Raw genomic sequence first — 23,379 nt, forward strand, 5'->3', positions numbered from 1 at the left:
TTCACCATGCCCTATATCCCGGGAGCAGCTTGGCTACCCCAGTACTCAGGGGAGTCACATACCCTGCATGACTTTAGAGAAAAGCTGGATAGCCTCTTCCAGGTGTACCCCCTCACAGAAGAGCAAAAAGTGAGCATCCTGGTGGCCCAACTAACCGGGGCAGCCAAAAGGGAAGTAAAATCCTGGCCACCTGGGAGGAAGACTGTCGCAGGGATACTAACCCGGCTGAAGGACACCTTTGATACCCGCAGACCAGGAGGATCAATCCTCTGCTTGCAGTGAGCCTGCCATATCCCTAGTGAGCCAGGGAACTCGTAGACAGCTGCCCAGTTTACCCTTGACAGCTCCTACACCCTGTAGTTCGGGGCCAGACAGTCAGCTCCGTAGGTCCACTAGAGCCACTAGAGGCCAGTTACCCGCACGCTGGAGGATTTAAAGTGTATAAATTGTTTTAATTATGTTTACCTGTGTATTGTTGCTTGTGTATAATTTTGTGTTTCTAGTTATTTTTAGGAATCCTTGGTGGATCTACCGGGAATCCTTGTACAATTAGTTGGAGCGTAACCCAGGATGGACTAGAGACTGTTAAGGACTCGGGGTAGGACAGACCCCTACCTGGTTACGTCTCCCTGTTTTGGTGAAATGGACACCTTGCTTCCCCTCAAAGACTGCACCCGGTTGCGGACACGCCGTGACCATTGTTATGTGTCTCTTTATTATAATGTTTTGGTTGTGCTCTGTTATGTTTACAAAAATGTGTTTAGTCCCGGAGTACTAAATTTTACTAGGGGGGAATGTGGCACCCCAGGGGTCTGGTTTCCACAGTAATGTAATGTTATGTCTGAGAGCAGGTGGGAGGTCCTTTGGTCAGGGATCCTGTGCATGCCACACCTCCTGCCCAGTCTTGGGAGGGGAAGAACTTCCCCTATATAAACCCGGGGCTGAGGCAGGGTTAGGCAGTCAAGGAGAGTAGAGACAGAGAAGCAGCATAGAAAGAAACAACAGGAGCTCTGTGGGAGCAGGGTTACAAAGAGTCAGGGGCTGGCAGCTGCAGAGCTCGCCCTGACTGAGAAGTATCACCGGACCCGGAGTCCGAGGCTGTGGGGACCAATCTCTACCCAGCAGCAGAAACCCACCGGCAGGGGATTGCAGGTCCTCTGGCCCAGAAACCCGAAGGTACGGTCACAAGAGTGGGACCAGCACCGCCATCGTGGAGCGGAAGCCATTAGAAGGCCCCGAGTCACCGGCCATACGGGTGAGCACCACACGGTACACTCAGGGACGTGGGCTACTTATACCCGCTTCTAGCAAGGTAGCCAGAAGAGTACAGTCAGTTTGGGAGGCCTACAACTCCGCCTGGCCAGGGGAGATCCCATCTGCTCAAGGACTGACCAGGCCCCAATCGCTAGCCAGTACTCCGGGAGGGTCTATCGTTGTCACCAGTAAAGACCCTGAACTACACCGTACCGTCTCCGAGTGGTTCCTGCTACCCCCATCATCCGCATCTGCTGCCCTGAGGCCATACCCCTCCCGTTGGGGGTTATACCATCTACGCTGCACCATCCATCCACCGGCCTCAGCGGACTGTCCTGCAGCGGCAGCTCCATAGCTGCATTCAACGGGTGGCGTAGTCGTACAACATCTACCGCTGATACATCGCCGCTCAGTTTGACTCCCTGGGCACGGACCGGGTCACCGCCACGAGACTACAACCCTCAAGAGATCCGGCTCCGGGTAAGCTCCCGCGTGCGCAACGCAGCGCGATACAGGCCCAGGGGCGCGTCATATATATATATATATATATATATATATATATATATATATATATATATATATATATACATATATACATGGTAGCAAAGCACCCGACTAAGTGGGCTGAACCCCAGGGTCCAGCAACAGTGTCTACGGGTGACACCACTGCTTGTTCCACTGTTGTGCATGCACGCCAATCCCCTGTCCATGGCGCATGGAAAGATGCCTCCTGCCCTGCACCTGTCATTAAACACTCTCAACTAGCACAATCAGCAAGCACGTCCTTGTCCCAAGGCAGCGTTCATTTGTCCCTACCCCTGTCCTTGGAACGCAAGCGCAAATACGCAGCCAACGCTCCACAGGCCATACTACTAATTTCCCACATTTCGCTAATGCTTGCGCTCGAAATGTTGTCTTTTAGGCTCGTGGAGATTGAAGCTTTCCACAACCTGATGGCGGCGGCCGACCCTCGGTACCTGGTCCCCAGCTGCCACTATTTCTCCCGGTGTGCCATCCCCGCATTACACGAGCATGTGTCCCACATTAGCCGTACCCTCAACAACGCAGTTACTGGGAAAGTCCACCTAACCACGGACACGTGGAAAATTACTTGTGGGCAGGGACGGTACATCTCGCTGAAGGCACACTGGGTTAATATAGTGGAAGCCAGGACCTAGTCGGACCTTGGGACGGAACACGTCCTCTCGACGCCGAGGATTGGGGATCCTGGGTCAATCAGGGTTGCCCCTACATTCTACAGCTCCTGCACCTCCTCCTCTTCAGCCTCCATCTCCAAAATGACCACATCAGTCGCAAACTGGAAGCACTGCAGCACTGTCTCGGCCAAGCGGCAACAGGCTGTGCTGAAGTTAATATGCTTAGGTGACAAACCGCACAACGCTGAAGAGTTGTGGACAGCTCTGAAAGAGCAGGCAGATCTGTGGCTGACACAGCTGACCCTACAGCCAGGCATGGTCGTGTGTGACAATGGCCGGAACCTGTTGGCGGCTCTGAGGCAAGGCGAGCTCACACACGTTCCATGCCTGACCCATGTGCTTAACCTCGTGGTTCAGTGGTTTCTCAAAACCTACCCGGATCTGTAGTTTCAGCTTGTCAAATTACGCCACCCGTGTGTCCATTTTAGAAAGTCAGCTACAGCTTCCGCCGCCCTGGCAGTGCTTCAGCAGCGCTTGCAGCTTCCAGCTCACCGACTGGTGTGCGATGTCCCCACTCATTGGAACTCTACATTGCAGATGTTGTGAGCAGAAGAGGGCAGTTGTTGACTACCAGCATCAACAAGGCCATCGGTATTCAGTTCAGACTCCACACATAAGACCTCAGGAGTGGACATGGATGTCAGACTTATGCACCATCCTCCAAAACTTTGAGGACTCCACCAAGATAGTGAGCGGCGATGACGCCATACTTAGCGGCAACATCCCGCTTCTCTGTCTTCTGAAACGTTTTCTGCTCACAATTAAACAGGATGCATTTCAGGCAGAGCACAATGAGATGGAGTAAGGAACCATACTGGGTGATTCCACACAGCCTCATCTCATCCCAAAGTGGATTGGGTGACAATGACGAAGAGGAGGAGGAGGAGGAAGAACAGGAGCTAGTTTCCTGCGCTATAGATGGTACTAACTGCACAACTGTCATGCCGTCTGTTCAGCGTGGATGGCCTGAGGACAGGGAGGAGGAGGAGGATGAGGAGGAGAGCATGGTCAGTTGTTCTCTTGGTGAGGATACGGAAGTCTCGCCTCTTTGCAGTCTGGCACACATGGCTTAGTCTATGTTACGCTGCCTTTCCCGTGACCCTCGCGTTGTCCAAATTTTGGGTGACAGTCATTACTGGTTGGTGACACTTCTAGACCCACACAACAAGGAGAACTTTCTGTCTCGTATTTCCGCGCAGGACAGGCCTAATAAAATGGGGCAGTGCGAGAAGCCCCTTGTACGCTGGCGGCAGATGTAAAAGTTCGCTGGACAACCAAGAGGTACAGGCGAGAGAGACACAAATGCAATCTAGCAGAGGCAGGGGAACACTGTCAAAGTGCTGGGACAGTTTTCTAAGACCCTCCCATCGCACAGGCCCTGATGCATGGGGTACTCTCCCAAGGAGGGAAAAGTTTCAGAAGATGGTGAGGGAGTACCTTGCCGACCATACCATCGTCCTCCATGCCTTATAATTATTGGGTATCCAATCTGGGCACGTGGCATGAACTGGCTCTTTATGCCTTGGAGGTCTTGGCCTGCCCTGCCGCTAGCTTTTTGTCAGAGTGGGTTTTTACTGCCGCTGGTGGAATTATAACTGATAGGTGCTGACAGGCATACTCTTATAAAAATGAACAAGGGCTGGATTGGGCCAGACTTCTCAACATCACTGAATGATAGCAGAGTAAAATAAATTCAAATACAGTGTTTTTTTTTGGGGGAGGTCTAACTCTATTCCCATGCACCTCTGTCTTCACACCCAGACATGGGTATACACTTCCTGTTTTTGTCTATTTGCTCTTGTCCTCCTCCTTCTTCGCATCCTCATTCTCCACCACCATATCACCACCATATGTACCATATCAACATATCTACGTCTCTTGCAAGGGGCATTGGAGTTCCTCCAAAATTTTTGTCAACTGTTGCTTCACTGCATAGGCAAACAGTATGGGATACCCACTTCCTAATAATGGGAACATTGTTTTCAAGAGGCCCTCCAACCTCTACGTCCCTTGCAAGAGGCATTGGAGTTCCTCCAAAATTTTTGGCAGCCGTTGCTTCACTGCATAGGCAAACAGAATAGGAGACCCACTTCCTAATGGGGACATTGTTTTCAAGAGGCCCTCCAACCTCTACGTCTCTAGCAAGGGGCATTGGAGTGCCTCCAAATTTTTGACAGCCATTGCAGTCACTGCATAGGCAAACAGTATGGGAGACCCTCTCCTTTCTAATGGGAATATGTCGTTACTGAGGCCCTCCTCTATGTGTCTTTAAATTGTTAGTAGGGTTTTTCCTACATTTTGGCAGCCGTTGCACTCACTACATACCCTATAACTGAATAGCAGACCCTCTCCTTTCTAATGGGAACATGTCATTACTGTGGCCCAGTTCTGTGTGTCTTTAAATTGTTAGTAGGGTTTTTCCTACATTTTGGCAGCCGTTGGACTCACTGCATACCCTATAACTAGATAGCAGACCCTCTCCTTTATAATGGGAACATGTTGTTATTGTAGTCAAGCTCTATGTGTCTTTAAATTTTTAGTGGGGTTTTTCCTAAATTTTAGCAGCCCTTGCAGTCACAGCATGGGCATTACCACTATAGGAGACCTGCTACTTTATAATGGGAACATTTTTTTTTACTGAGACCCTCCTCTATGTCTCTTCAAAGGGGTATTGGATTGCGTCCAAATTTTAGGCAGCCCTTGCAGTCACTGCATATGCAATAACAGTATAGGAGACGCACTCGTTAATAATGGGAACAACAAAGCATAGCCGGCTGATGGCTCTCTAACAATAGCGAGGGCTGACTGCTGGCCCTTTATGAATAGTAAGGGCCGCCTGATGGCACTATAAAGATAGGCTTTGTGACTTTCAGAGTCCCTCCATCATAAATGAAACAGGATGTGTCTGATGATGTGTCACACACCACAGGGCCAGATAAGGTTATAAAATGTTAAAATTACATTTCCTGGTGAATGCATTTGTCTTGGTTGAAAGCAATGTAAAAGTGCAAAAACGCATCAAAAACACTACGTGTGAACATAACCCAAGGTGTGGAGGAGCATTTTTGTTTTTTTATATTTATTTTGCCTTATATACAAACTCATTACCCTGGAAAGAATGTTCCTTAACATATTTCCCAGGAAAATCCATTTTGGTTTAGTTTTTGTAGGTTTTATTGTGAGTCCATAAAAGTGGTGTAAAACCTCTGACAACATTGTTGACAGCATTGACCTGGGAGTCAGAAATGCTTCCAGGGGTCTTCCCAATGCTGTTACCATGTCATTTGAGCACAGTTCCCATTGATTTGGCCAATTTTTAGGCCCTCTGCAGACTGCCGGGGGGAGCCACCGGAAAAATGCTCGAGTTTCCCATAGACTTACATTGGGCTCGAGCACTCGAGCATTCCAATTTGCTCGACTCGAACAACGAGTACCCGAGCATTTTAGTGCTCGCTCATCACTACTCTTAGCCTTTATTGACGGACACAGGAACCATGGGTTTTATGCTGCCACCTGCAGACTGACGCTAAGAATATATCTTACAAAAAAAGTCAGCACCTCTCCAACAGCCTATACTACGCCAGCCAAGACACAGCTATTCAGATAGCGCAAAAGCAGTAGGATAAGAAAAACAAAGACTCCCAAACAAGTTAGGGGGCTGTGTCTCCCAATGAAGGCCATGAGAATGAAATGTTACAGTGAGTACCTAAAATCCTAATTTCTTGGACCCTTCATTGGGGCACACAGGAAACATGGGATGTCCTAATGCAGTCCTTGGGGTGGGAAAAATAACACCAGTATTGCAGAAGGAAGAATAGCAATCCCTCAAGTTACCACCAGAGCAACTGCCACTTGCAGTACCCTTCTGCTAAGACTTGCATCCATTGACGTAAATATAAGAGCTCCGCACACATATGGACTGAAGACTAAATAGTGGTCCAGTGGAACAGAAGAACAGATGTCTGGAGGCGAATAACCCAGAAGGCATCTACCACACGGGGAAAGTGAGCCGTTTCCTAGCAGAGGCGCCCTAGCAGAGGCACCCTATCTTAGCCCAATCTTCCACATTGAGAGATTGAAACCAGTGAACAATGGTAGCCCCAGAGGTGGTCAGACCACTTCAAGACTATATAAAGAATATACCACAGAAACGCCCGCATAATCATATCAATCAATCATGGAATACTAATATGCAGACATAGGGATATAATAATGTAGGTATAAGGGGCATCGCAAAGAAACATGAAAAAATGAGAGAAAAAGAAAAGCGACAACAAGGCCCCAAATGAGAATAGAAAAAATATATAATTTTATTAAATACACAAGTCAAAAAAGTAATACATGAAAGAGCTTAAAGGCACAAAGTGCCACATATGTGATTAAAAAACCAAGGACACCAAGAGACACCCCCTCCCTCTCCCCCCCCCCCCCCGGGGGGGACACAATAACCCAATATTAACAGCAATCAGAGGTATATATTAGTAGCACCACAAAGGCATATATAGATAATAGCATCAATAAGGGACAATTCCCAGATACCTAAGAGTATGCAAAAAGAAGGAGAGAGCAAGTAGAGCATATGGGAAGTAAAAGGCAAAGTATCAAAAATGAATAGCCAATAATTACCCAAATTTGCAAATACCAGTGGTGCAACAGATGGAGGAAAAAAGAAGGGGGAAGGGGGGCCTAGTGGTGTCACCCCTACGCGCGTTTCGGCAGGCCTTCGTCAGGGGGCATGGGGGTAAAGAGCACTGGGGCCTCATAAATAGCGAATCACCTAATTAGTTAATGGTGCACAGCTGCTAAGAACATGTAGACGTATGCCCAAGGACCTAAAGTGACGCTTTTCGCGTCATAGTGGGCGGGGCGAACCGCGGCGTCCGCATCATGTGACACCCACGTGCCGGTCAGCTGACCGGCCCGCAGGTCCTGACATAAAGATGCAGAGAGCCGCGGCGCGCGCCGCCGAAGTGACACGAAAGCGTTCACGGTCACTGGGCAACCCAGATAGGTGTGTAGGATGGCGAGGCCTGCCCATAATAGGTAGCAAATAAGACCAAGCCAGCAAACACAGAGGTGGAGTGGGAAATAAGGCAATACACCAGAAGCAAACAAAGCAAAAATATGCATAGTATCAGGTTCGCACCCACCAAATAGGTATGGCAAAAAAATTTTTTTCATATATATTTAACAATCAGGTGAAATAACAATAGCATATAATTATTATATCAAGGAACAATATAAATACCATTATAAAGACCAAATTGTCATAGTAGGGACGAAATGGCCAAGAATATTGTCAAGGATAAATTTTCATAACAGCCATACATTAGATAAAAAGCTGATATCAGCAATATCTATAATGTACAAAAATACAAAAGAATTATATAACAAATAACTTAGTTGACCGGACGATGGATCCGCCTAGGGAACATGAAATAAAGAAGCAGCAGATGAATTTTGCACCGAATAAGGAGGCTAGAATGGAGACCACAGTGTGTTGACCACGTAAATAGATGAAATAAAAAAATCTAAAAATAAATAAAAATGTGAAACAAATTAGTAGCACATAATACATAAATGGCAACATAGGTGAAGTGATGAGAGGATGAACACAACCAGGAGGCAATCACAAAAAGGGAACAAAGCTAAGGGACTCGTTCAAGCCCTTAGGGTGTACAGTATCTAATTGCCATATCCAGCGGGCCTCCAATTGGGCCAGCCGTTGGCTCATTTTACCACCACGAATGGTAGAAAGGAGAGAGTCTATACCTCGAACTCTCAACCCAGAACTGTCACAATCGTGATAAAGCTTAAAGTGACGGGGAATGGTCCTGAGCGTGGAAGCATCCGCGTGGCCTGCCGCAGACTGAATGCCCAGAACATGCTCACGTACTCGAATTTTAAGTTGGCGGGAGGTAAGTCCCACATATATGAGGCCACAAGGACAGGTGGCAAAGTAGATCACGTATCTAGACATACAATTGATCGACTTGCGTATATCATATGTCCTTGTATGAGTAGAATTGAAGAATTGGGTAGCATGTTCAATATTAGGGCAGGCAATGCAGCGGCCACACGGCCTGCATCCAGGCGCAGGACCAGACCCGTCAATAAAAACCCTTCCCCGAGTGGGTTGATAGTGGCTGTGAACCAAAAGGTCTCGAAGATTTCTAGACCTCCTAATAGTGATGTTGGGAGCAGAGGGTATAAACTTGGAAATAATAGGATCCGTTTGCAAAATAGGCCAAGCCTTGGAAAGGCAAGAACGCATACGGGCAAATTGGGAGTGATATTGTGTGATAAATCTCACATAGTTCTTCTGTTTGGCCTTAGCTGTATTTTTATACAGTAGATCATGTCGTTTAGACCATAGTGCCCGGTTGAACGCCTTTTTAACAGAACGTCTGCTATAGCCTCTCTCAAAAAATCATATCTTGAGATCATTAGCTTGCTTAATAAATTCCCGATCGTCGGAACAAATTCGACGTAATCTAAGAAATTGGCCAATAGGCACTGAATGAATCATGTACCTTGGGTGTGCTGAAGAGGCATGTAGTAGGCAGTTGGTAGCCGTAGTTTTCCTGAAAATACTAGTCTGCAGGAATTCACGCTCATCTTTTTGAATAGTAACATCTAAGAACGTAATTTTATTTTTATCGCAATGAAATGTAATAAAAATATTAAGATCATTTAGGTTGAGAGACTGCATAAAAAATTGTAATTGTTCTTCAGTTCCCTGCCAGACGAACAGTATGTCATCAATGTACCGCATCCAAAAGGGGATGCGGTCCATTGATGACAGCCGATCGTGCAGGGCAAGGTCCCTCTCCCACAGCCCCAGGAATAAGTTGGCATAAGCTGGTGCAAAAGAGGCCCCCATGGCCGTTCCCTGGAGCTGGAGGTAGAAGGAACCTTTAAAAATAAAAAAATTGTGTGTGAGCGAGAATTCGAGAAGCTCAAGAATAAGCAGTACAATATCAGCCGGCAAATTAGAACTAGTGAGGAAGAAATGAGTGGCCTTAATGCCATCTGTGTGTTTAATACTCGTATATAGTGACTCGACGTCACCTGTCACCAACAGCATATCCTCACTGAGGCTAAGACCGTCCACCTTTTTGAGCAGATCCCCAGTATCCAACAGGAACGAGGGCAAAGTCTCCACTAACGGTTGGAGTTTGGATTCAATCCATGAATTGACATTTTCGAGAAAACCACCCGTGCCAGATATGATAGGGCGTCCAGGTGGTGTCTCTAAATTCTTATGTATCTTAGGGAGAAGGTAAAAGGTTGCTATCGAGGGCTCCACGACCTGTAACGCCGAAGCCAGCTCTTTGGTTATAACTCCATTCTCCATCGCCGTGTTAATAATTTTAGATAATTTAGCAACGAATGACTGTAATGGATTAAATGTCAAACGTTTATAGCACAGTTCATTAGAAAGTTGACGGTAGGCCTCATTCTCATAAAGAGTAGTAGGCCATATAACAACATTACCGCCTTTATCGGCTGGCTTGAGCACCACGCCGGGGAGCCCACGAAGCAACCTTAACCTCTCCCTTTCAAAACTAGATAGATTATCATGTTCCACAAAGTGAGGAATCTTATTAAATTCCTTAGACACCACCTGGACGAACATATCAACACTGGCACAGGTGGAGAGTGGAGGGAATTTTTTGGAGCGAGGCCTGATGGAACTGGGGATCTTACCTCCTTCGGTGTCCGTATTCTCACGGGCCAAATCCTCCAAAGTATCTAACGCTTCTTGTTCCTCCTCTGTAGGGAAAAGAGAGTGAAGATGTGCATCAAAAAAATGTTTTTTATAAATCAACTTGCGTGCAAAAAGATGGAGATCTTTAATGGCCATGAAACAATCAAATTTGGCCTTCGGAACATAAGTAAGGCCTTTATTCAAAATATCAAGATCAGTAGAACTAAGTTGATAATCACTAAGGTTGATTACCTTGTTATCCATCTTTGTTCCCTCGGGGGAGTTGAAATTACGTCTTTTATAAGGATGGAATTCAAAGTTGCGTGACTTATGGGGCTCACGCCCAGATCGTGTTCTCATGGAGGAAATGGAGGTGGCAGAGGATATACTAGTGGAGGAGAGCGAAACATCGGAAGGAAGACGCATCTCCCTGGAAATATGGCCACTGTTTCTTTTCCATAAATAAACTGAATTATTACTGAAATCATTTTGATCTCTTACTAGTTTTTTAGTTTGTGTATCCTTAATTTTTTGTACACACTCGTCTATATTTTTCTCAATGCGAACATTCAATGCTTCGAGGCGTTCAACCGGGCAGGACGTCTTAAAGATGAGTTGTAGTTCATCTATAGATTTATCAAGATCTACAATTAGTTTGGTGTTATGATCAATCAGGAGTTGCATAAGTGTGGTGGAACACTTACTGCAGGCCGCCTCCCATCCTGCTATAAAGTCACAATCATCAACTATGAAGGTGGGGATGGTACGGACACGAAGTCCTCGAGGTATCAGGTTGCACAAAAGGTATTTTTGGAGAAATGCCCTATTCCACCATAATTTAGTGCGCTTAATCAAAAATTGATGAAGTGTATTGGATTGCTTGTCCCAGTTGTGGTCATCCTCCCTCAAGTCACCAGTGCCTTCAGCTCTAAATGTTTGGTCGAAATGAGAGAGCCAACCCTGTTCTTTGGCTCTGTAATCCATGTCTGTAGATAGAAAAAAATCTGTGAAAACCACAGTAAAATTTATATAAAGAATATACCACAGAAACGCCCGCATAATCATATCAATCAATCATGGAATACTAATATGCAGACATAGGGATATAATAATATAGGTATAAGGGGCATCGCAAAGAAACATGAAAAAATGAGAGAAAAAGAAAAGCGACAACAAGGCCCCAAATGAGAATAGAAAAAATATATAATTTTATTAAATACACAAGTCAAAAAAGTAATACATGAAAGAGCTTAAAGGCACAAAGTGCCACATATGTGATTAAAAAACCAAGGACACCAAGAGACACCCCCTCCCTCTCTCCCCCTCTCTCCCCCCCCCCCCGGGGGGGACACAATAACCCAATATTAACAGCAATCAGAGGTATATATTAGTAGCACCACAAAGGCATATATAGATAATAGCATCAATAAGGGACAATTCCCAGATACCTAAGAGTATGCAAAAAGAAGGAGAGAGCAAGTAGAGCATATGGGAAGTAAAAGGCAAAGTATCAAAAATGAATAGCCAATAATTACCCAAATTTGCAAATACCAGTGGTGCAACAGATGGAGGAAAAAAGAAGGGGGAAGGGGGGCCTAGTGGTGTCACCCCTACGCGCGTCACTTTAGGTCCTTGGGCATACGTCTACATGTTCTTAGCAGCTGTGCACCATTAACTAATTAGGTGATTCGCTATTTATGAGGCCCCAGTGCTCTTTACCCCCATGCCCCCTGACGAAGGCCTGCCGAAACGCGCGTAGGGGTGACACCACTAGGCCCCCCTTCCCCCTTCTTTTTTCCTCCATCTGTTGCACCACTGGTATTTGCAAATTTGGGTAATTATTGGCTATTCATTTTTGATACTTTGCCTTTTACTTCCCATATGCTCTACTTGCTCTCTCCTTCTTTTTGCATACTCTAGGTATCTGGGAATTGTCCCTTATTGATGCTATTATCTATATATGCCTTTGTGGTGCTACTAATATATACCTCTGATTGCTGTTAATATTGGGTTATTGTGTCCCCCCCGGGGGGGGAGGGAGGGGGAGAGAGGGAGGGGGTGTCTCTTGGTGTCCTTGGTTTTTTAATCACATATGTGGCACTTTGTGCCTTTAAGCTCTTTCATGTATTACTTTTTTGACTTGTGTATTTAATAAAATTATATATTTTTTCTATTCTCATTTGGGGCCTTGTTGTCGCTTTTCTTTTTCTCTCATTTTTTCACTTCAAGACTATACTGGGTTGATCAACAAGGCATCCAAAGGGAGTTGTGAGAGACAGATAGAGCTGAACAACTTTGTAAATGTCAAATTTTGAGTAAGAACCTAACAGGGAGATAAGAAGTGACTAGAGGAAGGAGAGCAATCTCCTCATTGAGAGAAGGTCAAAGGAGGTTCCCAAACACAAGACCATTCTGCCCCAAAGAAGAGCAGAGACAGCTAAGAGCCACCATTTGAAGCCTCACCTGATGGAAGAGATTTTTAACAGGAAAAAATCAACCTTCCAGAAAGCCAGAATAGGAAGATCTCTCTAATTGGCACAAAAGGGCATCCAAGACCAGATTGAGGTCCTCCAGATTCAAGGCGGCTAATACAGTGACCCCAAGTTCTCCCTGCCCAGGCTTTCCCAGTGGTCTGACTCATACAGGGAAGAGATCAGAGAGGAGTGCTACCTGCGAGGTATCTCGCTTGCATGAACCGGCTCACTAAGGGAAGTGGAAACAGCACTGCCTGGTTTGCTTCCATGATGCACCCTGCTGAGATGTCTCCATTTGCTGTTCTTACTCAATCTGTTCACTTGGGTAATATCCCTGCCTGGAAAGTCTCTGCTTGCTGACTTAAAATAACCAAATACCCTGGGAAGAGGTCCAAATACCATGTGTCTCGCTTGTGTGATATGACCTAAAAATGACAGAATACACTGGTCAAAATGTCAGACTTACTCAGAGTCTGAGTACAGTCAGATTAGCTTGTGCAGTTACATCCTACTGAGCAAACACTGCCTGATAATCTGACCCCTCTAGGAAAGAGCAGATAAGAGTATCATGAGCAATGTGTCAGGCAGAGACGGGAACTTAATGGTACAACCCCATGGGAAGTGCTCAGAATTTTGTTTGGTCTGCTACCAAGACCTACCCCTAAGAGAGGGCACAGCTATAGTTGCCCTCACAATACATACTGCTGAGAAGAATCCTGTAGCTATTCTGACTCATTCCAGAGCATGGTCAGGATATACACATGTCCGGGGAGACCCTTGTGCGCTAAATCGGTTTACTGGTCTGACTCACTGTGGAAAGTGGTCAGAGCACCGTAAGTTACAACTCACACTGTCTGGATTGCCTGCGTGACATGTCCCTTCTTTAAAGACAACTCTGCTAAGAGTTCTGACTCACTGAGGGGCATGGTCAGAGCGCTTGTAGATCACCAAATGTGTGGTGCACCATATAGGGAACCTTTAGTGAATCTGACTCCCCTTGGGAAGAAGTCAGAGTACTATATGGATCACTTATGCGATGAACCATCTTACTTGTTGTGGGAGGTGGTCCAAATAGCATCCGCGTTGAGGTTTACTTGTGAGGTCCGATTCATTCTAAAAGGTGGTCAGAGTAACATGTGTTGCAGGATCAGCTGTGGGACTCGCCTCACTGTGAGGTCTCAGATGATGGGTCTGATTCACTCTGGGAGATGGTCAGAGTAGCATCTGGGCTGCAGGATTCATCCAGTCGTGAGGTCTCAGTTGGTGGGTATTACTCGCTCTGTGAGATGGTCAAAGTAGCATCTGGGTTGATTGGTTCTCTGTGGGCTTTGTCTGGCGGTTAGGCCTCTTTTGGAGGGTCTGATCAAGAAACCCATCTCTGCTTCCCACATAGTCATGGCTCACACGCATGTACAAGCACTAGGGCTACAAAAAGCAGCTGACAACAGCAGTGACTACAGTACACATGACATGATGGACCAGTTTTTTTTTATCTGCTACTGCACCAACTTGATGCACCACAGCAAACATTGATGCACCCCCTGAACTGTCAAGTTCAATCATACCTGGACTTTGTCTTTTCTCCAGCAGATACCCTGGGACCCAACCCCATTCACTTCTGGATCAGAATATTGGACTATAACCATAAATAGCACAATTTTCCATGGGCATTCCTTCTTGTTCAGTCTCCAGTATACTGTGAGAGAGGTCACTTTGTCACAGCCAAGTGGGAAAGACTGTTCTCCGCATGTGTGGAAAACCTTATATATGTCAAAATTAAATAGGCATGGATCACTTATTCACCTTTTTCTTCACAGATAGACATGAGGGGGTAGAAGCTGAGGATCCGTTGGAAATTGGTGACGACAATAACGACACTGGTTGTAATGACCAATTATTGCAACAGGATGCGGAAAGTGAACCAAAAACATCTCCTTCCTGTCCAATATGTTCTAATAGCTATACTGTACTGTTGCTACTGGAGCTGTCAGTAGTGGTCCTATACTGCCAAATGTCTGCTTGCCAGTTCAATCATATTTTATGGGTGAAGGAATAGATATACACTGGTAAAATTAAAATAGTCCTGAATGTAAAGACATTAAAGATGCATAAATACTTTTAGTTCAAAATGCAATTGGTAGTTGAAACATACAGTGGATCTGGAAAGTATTCAGACCCCTTTACATTTTCACTCTTTGTTTCATTGCAGCCATTCGGTAAATTCTAAAAAGTTATTTTTTTTTCTCATTAATGTACACTCTGCACCCCATCTTGACTGAAAAAAAACAGAAATTTAGAAATTTTTGCAAATTTATTAAAAAAGAAAAACTGAAATATCACATGGTCATAAGTATTCAGACCCTTTGCTCTGACACTCATATTTAAGTCACATGCTGTCCATTTCCTTGTGATCCTCCTTGAGATGGTTCTACTCCTTCATTGGAGTCCAGCAGTGTTTAATTAAACTGATAGGACTTGATTTGGAAAGGCACACACCGGTCTATATAAGATCTCACAGCTCACAGCACATGTCAGACCAAATGAGAATCATGAACTCAAATGAACTGTCCAAGGAGCTCAGAGACAGAATTGCGGCAAGGCACAGATCTGGCCAAGGTTACAAAAAAATTTCTGCAGTACTCAAGGTTCCTAAGAGCACAGTGGCCTCCATAATCCTTAAATGGAATTAGTCTGGGACCACCAGAAGTCTTCCTAGACCTGGCCGTCCAGCAAAACTGAGCAATTGTGGGAGAAGAGCCTTGGTGAGAGAAGTAAAGAAGAACCCCAAGATCACTGTGGCTGTGCTCCAGAGAAGCATCACTGCAGCCCTCCACCGGTCGGGCCTTTATAGCAGAGTGGCCCGACGGAAGCCTCTTCTCAGTGCAAGACATATGAAAGCCCACATAGAGTTTGCTCAAAAACACATGAAGGTCTCCCAGACTATAAGAAATAAGATTCTTTGGTCTTATGCTAAGCGGTATGTGTGGAGAAAACCAGGCACTGCTCATCACCTGCCCAATACAATCCCAACAGTGAAACATGGTGGTGGCAGCATCATGCTATGGGGTGTTTTACAGCTGCAAGGACAGGACGACTGGTTGCAATTGAAGGAAACATGAATGCGGCCAAGTACAGAGATATCCTGGATGAAAACCTCTTCCAGAGTGCTCTGGACCTCAGACTTGGCTGAAGGCTCACCTTCCAACAAGACAATGACCCTAAGCACACAGCTAAAATTACAAAGGAGTGGCTTCAGAACAACTCTGTGACCATTCTTGACTGTCCAGCCAGAGCCCTGACCTAAACCCAATTGAGCATCTCTGGAGAGACCTGAAAATGGCTGTCCACCAACGTTCACCATCCAACCTGAAGTAACTGGAGAGGATCTGCAAGGAAGAATGGCAGAGGATCCCCAAATCCAGGTGTGAAAAACTTGTTGCATCATTCCCAAGAAGACTCATGGCTGTACTAGCTCAAAAAGGTGCTTCTACTCAATACTGAGCAAAGGTTCTGAATACTTATGACCATGTGATATTTCAGTTTTTCTTTTTTAATAAATTTGCAAAAATTTCTACATTTCTGTTTTTTTCAGTCAAGATGGGGTGCAGAGTGTACTTTAATGAGAAAAAAAATGAACTTTTTAGAATTTACCAAATGGCTGCAATGAAATAAAGAGTGAGAAATTTAAAGGGGTCTGAATACTTTCCGTACCCACTGTACGTGAGAGTAATGGTGCTTTTTCTTCAAATTGCTGCTGGCTGAAATGAATGAAGTGCTGATTCCACGCAAATCCTCTGCTTGCTGTCTGCCATGAAACGTCAATGCTTGGCGCGAGGGAGCAGGCTGGTAATGAGTGCTGTGACTGTAGAGCCAGAGACGATCCGGCCAGTAGCGTCTCTGGATACCATTGTTGGGGCTGGAGAGGCGTGTGACGTCACAAGATACGGAGTCCCGTGGAGACCAACAGACCAAACCAACTTATTGCAGGGAAACAGAAACTCTCACATATGTTTCACCTACCAATCGCATTTTGAACTATAAAGTATTTATGCATCTTTAATGACTTTACATTCAAGACTATTTTAATTGGACCAGTCATAATTTTTTCCTATATACACCTTGCTTCCATGTGATATTTAAATATATTTACATTTATCCTTATTCCCAAATGTTTTAACCTGTCTACCTTTGGATTCTACAGTTTGGTTCATCTGTTAACAGATTCAGGTGATTATCCACAATCTATGGTTTTACACATTTTTTAACCCCTTAGGTCAAGTCAGTAGCACAACAGTGCTTTATTTATTTTAGCAATCATATTTTATACTGTGATGTTGCTTACTTACACTGCTAATAGCCAGACATACCTCCTACTTGTCCAGTTTATTCTATAGTTATACTGCACGAATGCTGACAACACTACCCTGTACAGGGTAATTGAAACTTCTAAAAAATCTTGATTCTTAAAAAGCCATGCAAAAATTAACTACTTCTTCAGTTTAACCCCTTTCTGACGCTGGGCATATAAGTACGCCCCACATCATAACCCCCTATTTAGCACGGGCTCCGGCGCTGAGCCTGCGCTAAACCGGGCACATGTCAGCTGATCTATACAGCTGACATGTGCCCGCAACAGCCGCGGGTGGAATCGCGATCCACCCGTGGCTGTTAACCAGTTAAATACCGCTGTCAATCTCTGACAGCGGCATTTAACATCGCCGCGCCAGAAGCGCGTCACTGGCTCCGCCCATTGGTGACCCCGTCACATGATCGCGGGTCACCGATGAGTTGGCATGACAACCCGGGGTCTGCAGCAGACCCCTGTGGTTGTCATGTCCTGTTTGCATGAGCGTCGCCCAGTGGTGAAGCAAGTGAACAAATGTGCTCCATACAGGCAATCTGCTCGTCACCTGTATGTAGCAGGGCCGATCAGGTAATTGCTGCTCCTAGTCTCCTATGGAGACTATTGAAGCAAGCAAAAATGTAAAAAAAATGTTTTTAAAAATATTAAAAAAATTAAAAATATATAAAAGTTTAAATCACCCCCCTTTCGCCCCATTCAAAATAAAACAATAAAAAAACACCACACATACACATATTTGGTATTTCAGAATCATCCAATCTAATAATATAAAAAAATAATTAATCCTATCGGTAAACGGCGCAACGTGAAAAAAAATTCTAAACACCAGAATTAAGTTTTTTTGGTCGCCGCAACATTGCAATAAAATGCAATAACAGGTGATCAAAACATTGGATCTACTCCAAAATGGTATCAATAAAACCGTCAGCTTGGGCGCAAAAAATAAGCCATTAGCCGGCTCCAGATCCCGAAAAATGGAGACGCTACAAGTCTCGGAAAAAGGCACCATTTTTTTTTTTTAAGCAAACTTTGGATTTTTTTTTCTTCACTTTTTAACTAAAAAAGAACCTATACATGTTGATGTCTACAAACTCATAATGATCTGGAGAATAATAATGGCAGGTCAGTTTTAGCATTCAGTTAACGTGGTAAAAAAAAAAAAAGAACCGTGGAATTGCACTTTTTTTTCAATTTCACCACACTTGGAATTTTTTTCCCATTTTCCAGTACACAATATGGTAAAACTAGTGATGTTTTTCAAAAGTTCAACTTGTCCCGCAAAAAATAAGCCCTCACACGGCCACATTGATGAAAAAATAAAAAAGTTATGGCTCTGGGAACAAGGGGAGCAAAAAAACGAAAACGCAAAATGGCCTGGGGGTAACAGTTACTGATTACACAAAAAGGGATAATTTTTGGATGGCTTGTTAAAAAGTAAAGGCTTTTTCATTTCCCAAACTGCAAACCTGTTGCCGATCCCAAAATAGGGATAATTTTTGTACAGCTGGTTAAAACATGCTTTTCACTGGGTATCAATTAACTGTGAATCTAATTTTGGAGAAAAATTCAGGTGGAGAATTGAAAATGTTTTTCTCATCTTTAGTGGTAGACAAACCTAACATAATACATATTTTATGCTTTTGATCATATTAACATACTTAAAAGTAACAAGGTAGAGGACACCACCTGTTTATTAATGGAGTGCTAACCAAAATATGTGTAAAAATATATTGACATACCTGTCACAAAATTAGACGCTGTTATTTTCCCTTTTCTGTGTCTTTAAACCATATAAACCATATTGGCTGTCTTTTACAAGCTTTGTGTCCTCTTATCACTTGGAATTGTTCTAGTGGGTCGATGCCATGTCTTCTGTGTCTTCAGAGTTTTGTGTGGTTTTGCATTTAACCATCAATAATTTTTACTGCATTGCTGTAACATTATTCAGTTGCCTGATACAGAGAATGTAACGTGATTTCTGTCCTTTCATTTAGCCAAAAAGTGTAAAAAAAAAAATTGTTTACCTCACTACTAGGTAATCCTCTGCGGAGGATCAAATTCTAATCGAATTTCTGAGAGCAGAGAACACACAACATGGGAAAAGAAAAAGACCTAACATAGTTGTGATATACTACTTCAGTGCTTATGTCGCATATTGAAAATGGGAGTAATAGTCTCAATCTGTGAATATAAAGGAGTTTCAAGGAAAAAGAAGTAGACTTTACAGTATCAAAACATTCCATCTGCAATACGCCCAGTACCACAAACAGAAGAACTGCTGGTTCCAAAAGCACCAGAAACATTTTCGAGTCAAGTGAGGAAGAAGAGGGCGCTTGGTGTCATGAAGAATTTTCCTCTCACGACCCAGACTTTCTGTCAGCAACCTCAACTGAACTACACCTTATAACAAAGTGAACTGAACGATCTTGTTAGAGATTTGGATCTGTCCAAGAGTAAGGCTGAGCTCTTAGGTTTCAGAGTACAGCAGTGAAGTGGGCGATGCTCAGATTTCCTTGTTCCGCAATTGTGATAAAGATCTTGTCCAATCCTTCTTTATGGAGGGCGATCCTGTGGCATGCAACAACATCAACAGTTTAATGGAAGATCTGAAGATAAATCATAATCCAGGGGAATGGAGGCTCTTCATTGATTCGTCCAAAACAAGCCTAAAAGCCAACTTCCTGCATAATGGCAATGAGCTGCCTTCAATTCCAGCTGGTCATGCATTATACATGAAAGAAGCCTAGGACGACATGAAACAGCTGTTCAGGTGCCTGAACCATCTTATCTATAACCAACATTTGTGGCCCCTCTGAGGTGACTTAATGGTGGTTGCCCACTTACTTGGTCTCCAGGGTGGACACATAGAGTACTGCTGCTTTCTGTGTGAGCGGGATAGTCAAGCAAGAGAATATCATTACACGGCATTCACTTCAGCAAGGGAGTAAAAATGTCCTCCATCCAGCACTTGTTGACCCAGGTAAGATTTTGTTACCACCATTACATATCGAGATGGTCCTAATTTAGAACTTTGCAAAGGCAGTGGATAAAAATGCAAAAGCATTCAAGTATCTCATTTATAAATTTCCAAGGTTGAGTGAAGCAAAGATAAAAGGAAGGAGTCTTTATTGGACCACAGATTCATAAGCTTCTTGGAGTTTATCCATTTGTTGCAGGGCAAGAGAAGGCTGCATGGGTAACATTCGCATTAGTGGTAACTAATTTTTTGGGAAACTTAAGAACAGATAACTATGAAGAGTTGGCGGAAAATCTCCTCAAAACATACAAGGATCTTGGCTGTAACTTGTTCTTAAAGATTAATTTCTTACATTTGGATCTAGACTTTTTCCACCAAACAGCAGAGAAGTGAGTGACGAACAAAGTGAGAGATTTCACCAATATATTGCTGCCATGGAGAAAAGATATCAAGTAAAATGGAATCCATCAATGCTTGCAGATTACTGTTGGACAATTGTAAGAGATGATCCAATGCAGGAGTACAAGAGACCAGCAAAAAACTATGGTCACTGAATGAGGACCAAATTTTGTAGTGCAATTTCTGTAACTGTTTATAATTCGCAATAGTGTTTAGACAGATTTTAGTTATTTGAATTGTTGTTAAGTTTCATCTAAATAAATATCAGAAAATTGGCATAACAAAATATTCTGCATCTTTATATCTGCAATAATAATAATATTTTACAGTACTGAAACTTTTATGCATTAATTATATGTAGCAGTAAAAGGAAAACTCTTCGATATCATAGAAACAAGAGCCAACTACATTTTCATGGTCATATTTTAATTCAGGAGGTCAAAATAATTGAGAAATGGCTCATTTCATAACTGAACCCCACAACTTTTTAAAATGTGTTTTAACAGTGTGGTCAGAAGATATTGTTAGATGCTTCATGACCTTCATCTTGGCAACCATGGTCCCAGACTGAGACAGATCTGTGGCACAATCAGGATGGGGGTACGCTGTCGACTTGCGCTGCTACTGATAGGGCATCGATAGCGGGACAGGCAGGTGCAAGCAGTTTAAATCGCCATGAATTAAAACGATGGAAACTTGCGCTTACAGGAGGGTAACCAGGCCAGACTGGCGAATGTCATCTTTACTAGGTTCAGACATGATGGGAGCAATAAAGACATAAGATATAGAGCTGCTAGGGCATCACTAGTATCGGCCGACCTGCAGAAAAAAGCCTATCTGGCCATGAAGGGTCACTTTGCATAGCTGCAGTTGGCTAGTGTGGGGTAGTGGTGTGAGTTGAAGAAAGAAGCTGAGGCCGGACAGTGGGCTGGATAGGCTGTCTGCTGAGTGAGGTCAGGAGGCTGCCTGCTTGGTGGAGCCTGGTGGCGGCCTGCCTGGTGGGGCTTGCAGTGTACAAGGATATGCAGTGCAATGGTGCCCCTGGACAGGTTACATTATGTCCACAGAAAGGCTGTGATGGTGCCCAAGGATAGGTCTTGATGATGACTATGGAGATGCCGGCAATGGGGCGCCCCCGAAAGACAGCAGGCGTCCATGGAAATGTGTGCGATAGTTGCATGGTGCGACTGGCAATGGAGGCATAAAAGGGGCAGTGCCTACCCGGAGGGTAGAAGACCAGTCAGAGTGAACCTAATTTAACAGTGGGAAAGGGGGGTGTGCCCAGCCAGCCAGCCCACAAGGACCCCCAGCTGGCGGGAGGGAATGCCAAGGAGACGCAATGTAGGGAGAGACCCAGGGGCACAAGACCTGCTCCTGGACGGCTGAGAAAATGGCACAAGGCCACGATAAATATGGCACCAGGAAAAGCCAGTGCAATGTAGGACAAAAGCAAAGAACATACTTAACTATCCTAAAGAGATTTGATGCAGTGGTCCTGGGAGTATGAAGTCCAAATTCTGCTTTATGAAATGCACCCCGCTATGGAGGGCAGGTGAGCAGGAGTCAAAAGGCAAAAGGACCATCCACCCTGGGTACCTGATCGCAGACTGACATCCCATTGAGAGCGGATACAACCTGACCACCACAGACCATACTCTCAGTGACTTAGCGGGAGAAACAGAGTGGCACCATTCTGCTCTGTTGCCCAACCGAATGAATAAAAGAGAGAGGTTAGTTTCTGCAGAAAAATAATCATAGGCAAAAACAGGCATGAAACTCAGAATTGTGTCTGCCTCCAACGTGCCGATGAGCTAAACTGAATAGTTGGGTGTCAGCTGGCCAGGTGTAGGCTGTTGGGGAGGAGACAACTCTTTTTCTAAGATGTATTCTTAGTGTCAGCCTCCAAGCGGCAGTATGTAATCAAGAATTCCTGTATCTGCTAATGAAGCGTCTGATAAATTATGTCGATGTCTATAAGGATGAAAATGTGACCATGCTATAGGGATACTTGACAACATAACTAGAGGTATAACTAAGAAAAAGAGGGAGATTCTATTGTACAACAGCTTCTGGAATATTGTGTTCACTTCTGGAGACATCACCTAATATAAATAACTTAGAAGAATGAAGAGAATGTGGGGAGAAGATGAAAAGGGAACCCTTTAACAACACAATGTAACTCCAAGTGAATCACATTTCTGTGTGGTCAATCTGTCCAGTTATGGAGTAACACTGATTGTTAATCAATTTCTCCTGCTGTTGTACAAATGGAAAAGACAACAGGTAGAAATGATAGGTAATTAGCAAGACAACCCCTATAAAGGAGTGGTTCTGCAGGTGGTGACCACAAACCGTTTCTATGTTCCCATCCTTTTTGGCTGTTGTTTTGGTCACTTTTGCATTTTGTAATTGCACTCACCCCTAGAGGTACAGTTGCATGAGGCGGTGTCTAAAACCCACATAAGTTGCTCAGGTAGTGCAGCTCACCCAGGATGGCACCTCAGTGAAAGCTGTGGCAAGAAGAGCAGCTGTGTCTGTCAGCACAGTGCCCAGAGAATGGAGCAAATACTGTACCAGGAGCAGGCCAGTACACTAGGAGACTTGGAGGGGGTTGTAGGAGGGCAACAACCCAGCACCAGGGCCACTACTTTCTCGTATGTTCAAGAAGGAACAGGATTTGCAGTGCCAGAGCCCTGCAAAATGACCTCCAGTACGCCACTAATATCCATCTGACTGTTCAAACTATCAGAAACAGACTCCATGAGGGTGGTATGAGGGCCCAACATCCACAAGTAGGTGTAGTGCTTACAGCCCAAGACCTTGTAGGGCAATTGGCATTTGCCAGCGAACACCAAGATTGGCAGATTCAACACTGGAGCCCTGTGCTCTTCATGGATGAGAGCAGGTTCACACTGAGAACATGTGACAGAGTCTGGAGACGCCGTGGGAAAGTTCTGCTGCCTGCAACATCCCCCAGCATGACC

General features: G+C 44.5%; 1 protein-coding gene across 3 annotated transcripts in view; it reads right to left on the reverse strand.

The window, feature by feature from the left end:
• The window catches only part of SYNJ2 (synaptojanin 2), a 573,751-nt gene that overhangs the window by 88,515 nt on the left and 461,857 nt on the right, over positions 1–23,379 (reverse strand). The gene's annotated exons all lie outside the window — the stretch shown is intronic.

Source organism: Phyllobates terribilis, unplaced genomic scaffold (genome assembly GCF_046119375.1).
Source record: "Phyllobates terribilis strain yellow unplaced genomic scaffold, ASM4611937v1 Scaffold_3__8_contigs__length_932513732, whole genome shotgun sequence".
Classification (NCBI taxonomy): Eukaryota; Metazoa; Chordata; class Amphibia; order Anura; family Dendrobatidae; genus Phyllobates; species Phyllobates terribilis.